The sequence below is a fragment of the Nannospalax galili genome, unplaced genomic scaffold, assembly GCF_000622305.1.
Source record: "Nannospalax galili isolate Female #2095 unplaced genomic scaffold, S.galili_v1.0 scaffold541, whole genome shotgun sequence".
Classification (NCBI taxonomy): domain Eukaryota; kingdom Metazoa; phylum Chordata; class Mammalia; order Rodentia; family Spalacidae; genus Nannospalax; species Nannospalax galili.
The window spans coordinates 1,025,906-1,036,040 of NW_008345054.1; positions in this window are offsets into that span (position 1 = coordinate 1,025,906).

Consider the following 10,135-nt stretch of genomic DNA (forward strand, 5'->3'; position numbering starts at 1 on the left):
AGATTTTATATTTGTTCATTTGAATACAAGATACAATTGTCTTTTCAAAATAATATTTGTATTGGAATTTTTAGTTCAGCATTTTTTTTATCTTTAAACGTGTCTTTGCACTTGTATTGTTTCTGACAAGAAATTAGCAACTTAGAATTTTTTTTTTTCTGTTCTCCTGTAGGTAGTGTGTCCTTTTCTCTATAACTCTGCAGTGCTAAGGATCAAATGCAGATCCTCCTCCTGTGTATTAGGCATTTGCCCTGTCACTGAACAACATCCCCAGTCCCTTCTCTGATGCAAAGATTTTATAGGGGCTGAGGAGATGGTCAGTCAATAAAGTGCCTGACACACAGGCGTGAGGACCTGAGTTCAGACGCCCAGCACCAATGTAAAAGTCTGGAATGGAGGTGCATATGTAATAACCCAGTGCAGGGGTGGATAAAGAGATAGACAGATTCCTGAAGCAAACTGGCCAGCAATTCAGTGAACTACAGGTTCAGGGAGAGACATGTGTCCATATACACCCGCTATCACACACACACGCACACACACACACACACACACACACACACAGACACACACACACACACGTGTATACATACATCACATTTTTTTCTTTTTTAAATTTTATTATTTTTAGTATATGTACTGCCAAAGCAAGCACTTATTTATTATTATTTTATGTATATTGCCCTCATGTGTGTAAGTGCACCAGTGTCGTGCAATGCACACGGAGGTCAGAAGAGGGTGTCACTGGAACTGGAGTTTAGGACAGTTGTTAGCTGCCATGTGGATGCTCGGAATCGAATCCAGGTCCTCTGTAAGAGCAGCCGGTTCTCTTAACTGCTGAGCCATCTCCCCAGCCCTGAGTCGTTTTTTCTGTTTTTGTTTTTTCTTAATCATTGGCTGGCTCACATTCATTCATACCATTTATTGGCCTGTGGATATGTTCATTTTATTTTTGAGCAAGCTAATATTTTATATTTTAATGATTTACCTATTAACAGATAATATTGGATTAAATAAGGGGAATCTCACCTTCACTGAAGGCCTCTGATCATTTGTGTTTTCACTAGTTCATACTAATTTAATCATTACATATTTAGATGCATTTTGTATCTGACAGAGTTAGCAAATGCTTATTGTTTCTCTTTAAAAAAATCTTCTGTGTCATATCAAATCATTCTAAATAAATTAGAAGTTTTTAACTTTGACATGTGCTGCATTTATGAATGAATATATACAGATATGATATATTTGAAATGTTAAATCATTTCCCAAAATATAGTACACTTCTTGATTTATTCAAGGCTGATCTACACTAGCTGACAAAATATTTGTGTAAATTCAGGTTTGAATTTCTTTTACTGGTGAAACATGAGGTTTCAAGGTTCACGTATACAGATGTCAAGTGACCTGTCATACAGCTCTTTCCGTAATTTTATCCTCTTCAAGAATTTTGCCAGTTTAGTGCAAAGCACAAAAGATATGTGTATGTTAAGGAATAACTAATATGCCAAAGAACACTGACTTACAATTTGAAAATGCTTGACTAATCTGAAAAATATGGGCTTTTAGAGACAAAAAGCTGTAAATGAATGAACCACTTTAAACTTTTTAAAAAAATTTATGTTTATGATTGCTTTGTCTGCATGCATGTAAATGCATCCATACATGAAATGCCTGTGAAGGCCAAAAGAAGGCATTGGATTCCCTGGAACGGGTTTTAGCCACCATGTGGGAGCTAAAAATTGAACCCAGGTCCTCAGTAAGAGCAACAAGTGCTCTTAACCACTGAGTCATGTCTCCAGCCCCTGAATCACTTTTTAAAACAATACGATAGCCTTTTAACTCTGCAAACGGGATGAAGTATTTACTGAAAAGAACTTTCAGAGGCTGTATCTTTTGAGGCATCTGAACTTTTACCTGGAAACAACATACCTTGTTTAATTTGCCCAAAAGCATTTTCTTCATTAATGGTTTCACAGTTATTTTGTGTTCATGCGCATGTGCAGATTAGAGGACAGTTTGTAGGAAGTGGTTCCCTCTTCTCCCATCCTGTGTCCAGGGACTGCGTTCAGGCCATCAGGTGTGGCAGCAAGCACCTTTAGCCACTGAGCCATATCACCAACCTGCACCTTCATTTCTTTTAAAGTACACGTGTACCAAGTAGAGAATTCTAGAAAAGCAAGCCTTTTCTTCTACTTGTATTCCCTTTCAGCATTTTAGGATGCTGTTTGCTGAGTTCTGACTTTTATTCTTCTTTGACATGTTAGCTATTCTTTGGTTGTGGTGGTGCACACTCAAACTTTATTTATAGTCCACATATTCAAAAGTTGAACACTTACAAGTTTGAGACATTTAACCTCAGTAATGTCTTAAAAGTTTCATGCCACTTCATCCATTGACTTCTTAAGTTGTTTTTTTTCCTTAGTAAAAGCAAATATTTTAATATTTATTATGGAACAAGCTCTACACTGAATGATTTACATGTATTAATTCATTATACAATCACTCTGAAAGATAATAGCAAGCTACATCTAGGACTTGTAATCTTATCTACAATTCTGTAAAGATTCTGTTGGAAAAGAGAAATTGGTCCTAAAATATTGGTTCACACATCCTGAGAACACTTCTTTTCTGATGAGATCCTCTGTTTCTTTTTTTTCCTTGTCCTCTTTCTTCTTTTATTCTTTTCATGAGGCTTTTGGCCTCTCTAACATCCCCCCCTCTGAAGAAGTAACCCTAAGATCTTTTAAGGATTAGATACAAGCTCCCAAATACTTTCCACATTTTTGGCCCTTGGAACAGAATATGTTGCTAAGAGGCCCAAGGACATTTTGACTTTTAGCCAAGAAAATGGTTACTTTTCTTTGGGGTCTTTTTTCCCTAACAGCCTAGCCAATTCCCACCTCCTATTCTTATCATCCTCGGAAGAGGTTACCCAAATTGTCACTAGGGAATAGGGGCACAGACCACTCTGGATTCTTCCATACTGAACAGGGGATGCAGGGTGAGGCAGTTAGAGTACCCCTTCAGTGGGTCTACCTAAAAGACTTCCAAATTGCATAACTCTTATCTGTAGGGGGGGAAAGAAAGTCTTTGACTAGCAAACAGGAGATGTGAAGAAGTAAAGGCAAGAGTGATTAGCATTACAAGTTCTAGACAGGGAACTAGAAAAAAGTCAGAACAGGACCATTTTCAAATGTTCATATGAGAGTCTATTGGAATTTCTTGACAAGGGCTTCCTAAAGCATCCCTCTATTGGGTTCCCCCCTCATTTTCCTTTGGTCTGTCAAGGCTGGATTCGAGGGTGATGGACTCAGGATTTGCTTTCAGGTATTTTGATAACTGTTGGAGTAGTTAGAATCAGTGTCAGTTCCCTCTCAAAGGCTTCTAGATGGGGGAGAAAACAAATTTATCCATCATTTTAGAACAATAGCTGGTTGTCTCCCTTAGCTACAGGCAGGCACTACCATATTGCAGACCAAGATCTGAAGTCTTACATCTGAGCAGCACTTTCTGATTAGGAACAAAATCATCAATGAGAAATAATTGTCTAAATAACTTTTTATATGGACTTAAGCCCAATGTCTGGGAAGAGTAATACCTTGAACTCTTAAAACAATATACTGATGACTTTACTCTTTGGTTATACTTTCCTTTTGGGTGTTTAAGACCATACAGTTGGCCCAGATAAATCAATTTATTTTTACACTTAAGGTCATTTTAAGGTCTGTTTCTCAGGGGTCACATGGGTTTGTGAGGAGCCCCTGGCTCCTTTCTTTCACCAGTTCCATCTATGTGAAGATAAGTCAAAGGTCCTGCTCGACCATGTCTGGCTTCACTTGGAAACATGGATGATATGTTTCCTCTGAATGGACCCTCCTCTTTGTAGACTGGACACTGGTTCAAGTCCATCTGGTGGTGTCTCCATGGTCTCCCTGAACAAAAGGACAGGTAACTCAACATAGTTACAGGACATTTTGAGAGATGCTCCATAGTCCCCTGGAACTTAGTCAACCTTGGAGAGCAAGGGGCAAAACCTGTCCTTCAAGTCCATCTGACCAGATTAGTATAGGCCTCAAAGTATGGCTGTTAAACATCCAATAAGGTTAGTTCCACCAGTCTGGTACTTTTAACTACCATGTGCTATGTAGACAAAGCTTGGGTAAAAAACTAAACGTTCTCAGATAAACCTTGACTAGATATATATTTTGTTCCTTAAACTAGTTGACTAAACTATGACCTTATAAATTTTAAGATTATGTGTATATCATTTTTGTCTCGTCCTTTATATATCATAACAAACCTATGCAGACCATCATTGCTTGCTTAGGCTTTCTCATTTTTTCTGTCTGTTTTGGAAAATATCTCCATTCTCATATCCTTTAACATCTTTTACGTTCTCATTTTCTTTTTTTAATAATTATGAGACATAATAACATCAACAAATAAATTTTCCATCTGTTGTGAGAATTCTTTTCCTGGGGATAGAAAATGGTTACTTTTCTTTGGGGTCTTTTTTCCCTAACAGCCTAGCCAATTCCCACCTCCTATTCTTATCATCCTCAGAAGAGGTTACCCAAATTGTCACTAGGGAATAGGGGCACAGGCCACTCTGGATTCTTCCATACTGAACAGGGGATGCAGGGTGAGGCAATTAGAGTACCCCTTCAGTGCCAAATTGCATAACTCTTATCTGTAGGGGGGGGAAGAAAGTCTTTGACTAGCAAACAGGAGATGTGAAGAAGTAAAGGCAAGAGCAATTAGCATTACAAATTCTAGACAGGGAACTAGAAAAAAGTCAGAACAGGACCATTTTCAAATGTTCATATGAGAGTCTATTGGAATTTCTTGACAAGGGCTTCCTAAAGCATCCCTCTATTGGGTTCCCCCCTCATTTTCCTTTGGTCTGTCAAGGCTGGATTCGAGGGTGATGGACTCAGGATTTGCTTTCAGGTATTTTGATAACTGTTGGAGTAGTTAGAATCAGTGTCAGTTCCCTCTCAAAGGCTTCTAGATGGGGGAGAAAACAAATTTATCCATCATTTTAGGACAATAGCTGGTGGTCTCCCTTAGCTACAAGTGGGCACTACAGTATTGAAGGCCATGATTTGAAGTCTTACATCTGAGCAGCACTTTCTGGTTAGGAACAAAATCATCAATGAGAAATAATTGTCTAAATAACTTTATATAGACTTAAGCCTAATGTCGCCTGAGTTCTCTCAGGGTCTTTTGCACTACCAGACAACCCATATAACATATCTTTGTGTGAATTTTTCATTTTCTATATTGGGTAGGGAGGGGGTAAATGGAGAAACTTACAAATAAACAAACACCAGGCACCCATTCCAGATCGCTTACGCTCCCAGTCAGAGTCTCCATTAACTTTTGCCCACACATCTTGGACCCGCAGTCCCACTTCAGGTCAGTAAATATTCCCTCTTGCAAAACGGGTGAGAAGTGGGGGCCATCTTTTTTTCCACACCCACCTTGGCACTTCGGGGCCACTTGTGGCTTCTATCACAATACAGTGCAGAAAACCCCTCCCCAATCAAGTCTCTGCAACAGGCCCCACCCCTTGGAGGAAACAGGCAGTTTGGGAGGCAGACACATACATGCTAGACACGTCTATGGAGCTTGTTTCCTCTTAACACTTCAACTCTTACACTCAGGGCTTCTTAGGGTAGATTAAATAAATAAAATTAATTACCATCTTAAATCTGTTTAAAATCCTTTATTTGTGGTAGGAATTTTTAAAACACTTTTAAGAAAAACACAACTGCTTTTGTTATGTGAAATTCACTGTTCTGTTCCAATTCAGTTTTTCTGAGCCTTTTAACATCTTTTATATTCTCATTTTCTTTTTTGTAATAATTATGAGACATAATAGTATTAGCTATTCTTGTTACTTTGTTGGATGTGATATAGATATTTGTAATCTTTGCTTTTGAAGTTTTCTCTTGTTCTTTATAAGAGAGGGAGAGACAGTTTTAATACTGTTTGTGCAAAATAGAGTGAGCGGAATTGGTTGAGTTTCTGGAACTTGTGGTTTGATGTCTTTAGTCAGTTTAGAAAAAATTCTTAGCCAAGAATTCTTCAAATGTTGCCTATGTCTGTTGTAATCTTTCCCTCCTCTGCTTCTGGAATTCAGGCATGCCAGCCTTTTAGTCAGGACCCATGTGCCCTGTGCTTTTGTCCTTTAGTTTTCCATCCTATCTTTTTGCAGGTGTTGAGACTGCATACTTTCAATTTTTCTGTCTTCCAATTCACAAATGCTCTTTTTGCAGTATCTAGTTTTCTATCGGACCCATCTACTGAATTCATTTTTTAAATTATTTATTTTTATTTATGCCTATGAGTTTTTATATGTATATATGTGTACAAAATATACACATATATGTGGACCACATCCATGCAATGTTCACAGAGGCTAGAAAATGGCATTGGATTCCCTAGAACTGGATTTTCTGACAGTTGTTAGCCACCATGTTGATGCTGGGAACCAAACCTGGATCCTCTACAAGAGCAGCCAGTGCTTTTGTGCTGAGCCATCTCTTCAGCCCCAGAATTACTAATTTTTGTTATTACATCCTTCATTCTAGATTTTACCTTTTCTTAGTTCATGGATTCAGGCTCTCTGCTGAACTTCTCTAATTTGCACACCATTTTTCTTCCTCATAGTAATCATAATTATAGTCCCTGTTTCATAACTCCAACACACATATCTCTTAAAATTACCTTCTGTTCCCCTAGTTGGTGTTATCTTCCTCTAAAAAGGGGTTTGGTTTCTGTCTTAGCTGAGGAGCTATTGACAATTAATAACTATAAAGAGAGAGGGAGGGAGGGAGGGAAAGAGTTTTCTTTAAGGGTGTGACCCCAGGTACGTTGACCATTCTTCAGGGTAGCATCTCACCCATACACTCAAAATTCTAAAAATGTGTGGAGTGAAGCTCTACATAGGTATTTATATACATGTGTATAAGCGTGTGAATACTGATTTGATATTCACAAATACATATATAATGTGTGTATGTGTTGTGTGTGTGTGTGTGTGTGTGATTCTGAAAAAAACTCCAGCTTAATCAATGAGTCAGCTACCCTATTCGGAGTTCAACAAAAGCATTTATTTCTTCTGCCCATCCCTATGTTTAAGCCATAAACAGTAAATGGAGCTACTTTTAGTTATTATTTCATGAACTTTGCCTCAGTCCCTGCTTTTATGCTGTGAGCAAGTGTCTGGCACTCCCAGTGTATGATGCAATTGCAATCTCCAGTGCCCTCAATAAGCTTCAAACCCCATGGATAATATTTCCCACCCATGGAAAGATGGCTGACCCTAGTAGCAAGGGAGTATGGCAGAGATATCCTTTACCTCAATTTAGGCATGAAGCAGAGAGAGTTCGCCCCAAAGTTCTTTCCTTAAAGACATGCCGCCAGCAACTTACTTCCTCCAGCTAGTTCCCACCTCCAAAAGTATCACTTGACCTTAGCCAAAAGGCAGGGAAGACATTTTCAAAAGTTTCTACAACCTCCCAAAGCAACACCAACATCTGGGGACCAGTCATGCAAACCTGAGCCTGTTAAGGACATTCCATACTTGAGCTCTAACGACCTTATTTTTAGGTAGGTTTGGTTGGTTTTCTTTTTCTTGTAAACTATTTTTTTATTATTTTTATTTTATGTGTATGAGTGTATTGCCTGTATGTATGTGATTGCACCCATGTAGTGCAATGCCGCGGAGGTCTGAAGAGGGCGTCAGATTCCCCTGGAACTGGAGTTAAGGACAGTTTGTAGCCACCATGTGGGTTCTGGGAATTGAATCCAGGTCCTCTGCAAGAGCATTCAGTGCTCTTAACCACTGAGCCATCTCTCCAGCCCCTGTAAACTATTTTAAATGTATCTAAATGTATCTGAATATAGACAACACAGGAGACCCCTCAAATAATGGAATGGTAATACATCTTGGCCAGCCATCAAATAAAGTTTTCCTTATTTCCTTTTATGCCTTCATGCACTTGAAAAGTATGTGTTCTTGGGCCTGGAGAGATGGCTTGGTGGTCAGGAACACTGGCTGCTCTTGTAGAGGACCCGGGTTTGATCCCCAGCACCCACACGGTGACTAAAAACCCTCCTATAACTCCAGTCCCAGGGAATCCAACACCCTCTTCTGACCTTCAAGGACATTACATGACATGGGTGCACCTACCTGCATACAGACCATACACTCAAACACACAAAATAAAAAAAATAAAATATTTAAAATAAAAACGAAAGGTATATGTTCCATTTCTATCTTTGTTGGAGTTTATATTTTAAAAATTACTGATCAGAGCAAATATTTTTTTAAATCATATTCTATTATTTTTTTATGTGTGTATTTCACATGCATATATTTAACTGCACCCATGTGTGAAATTCACACAAAAGCCTGAAGAGGGTGTCAGCATTGGATCCCTTTGAACTGGAATTATGGACAGTTGTTAGCCACCATGTAGGTCCTGGGAACAGAACCTGGGTCCTCTGGAAGATCAGCTAGTGTTCTTAACCACTGAACCATCTCTCAGGCCCCAATTAAATCCTTTTTAACAAAAATTATTTTTATTTTTATATTCTCTTTCCCAAGAAGAAAATAATGACTTTAGAATACATTAGCTTTCTTGCCAGTCTCCTTCTGGCATCTTCTAAGCTGCCTGTCCAATGTTTTCTTCCTATTTAGATATTAAAAACAAACCATTTTTTTCTGCAATATATTTTGTTGTTTTTTCCCTTGGATGTTTGATGAAGTGTGACCTTTACTAGCTCTCTCAATGAAGTTTAATGAATTTTTAAATGTCTAAAGTATCTTTATTATTTTAAGTCCTGAAAGCTATATAGCTATGTATTGCATCTTAATTTTGCAATTACTTTCATTCACTAAAAAAATTTATATTTAAAACATAAAAATTATACATATTAATGACTACCATGTAATGTAACATTATGTGTATGTATTGAGTAATGTTTACATCGTTATACACATTTATCTTCTCAAACATTTATGATTTCTTAAGGTAAACACTTTCAGAATCCTTTCATCTAGCTTTTTGAAATGTATTACATTACTGCAACCTGTATCCATCCAAGGGTAACGGCACTCCAGGACACAGCAGTCCTTCCTAACTGTAACATAGTGCCCCTTTATCAGCTTCTCTCCATCCTTGCCATCAATTCTCCCAGCCTCGTGGTAAGGACCATTCTACTTTCTCTGACCTGTGAAATCAGCATCTTAGATTCCATATATGTACGAAATTATGTGCCTTTCTGTATCTGGCTTATTTCACTTAACAACTGTATTAAAATACACATGCACATGTATAGTGCAAATACATTTAATTTCTTAATATTTTCTTTGTCCTTACTATCATTGCACTTTATTACAGTGTGTGCTGCTGTGGTTTCAATGTGTTTTGCCACCGTGAAGGTTCATGTGTTGGAGGCTTGAACCTCAGTTTGGTCATGTATAGGTGGTGGAACATTTAGGAAGAAGAGTTCTAGTGGAGGTCTATAAAGTCAACTAAGGGCCTGTCCTCGTAAGGTATTGTGGGACCCTGGTCTTCCTTAACAGTCTCATTCCTCTAACACATGCAATCCTGCCATTGTTTTCTGCCGTGAAGTGACAGAGCTAAAGCACACCCTCATCAGAGTGTGTGCCATACTGTTTGTACTTTCCAGAGTCCAAAACTATGAGCTAGAGAAAACTGTTTTCTTTATGGTATTAATCTGCTTCATTTGTTTCATTATAATGATGAAAAGTCTACTAAATCACATGCAGTTTGGGCTTTTTAAACTCTATACTTTGTACATGAATATTCATAAGTTTGTTAAAATCTGGAAAATTGTTAATTATTTTAGCAAATATTACCTCTTGTGCATAACGGCAGACTTTCTATACCACATAATACTTTTTTAAAATTATTTATTTAATAACCATATAATTAGAAGAAGCATTTCACTACAACAGCATTGACATATTCAATAACAATTTCGAGAGCTAAGATGCTTCTCTTTCAAAACTGGCTGTAAAGTTTTAGGTTTATAGTTGAATTAGTACAGTTATACAGTATTGTACTCAGTATAAACCCTATAAGATATAAAATTA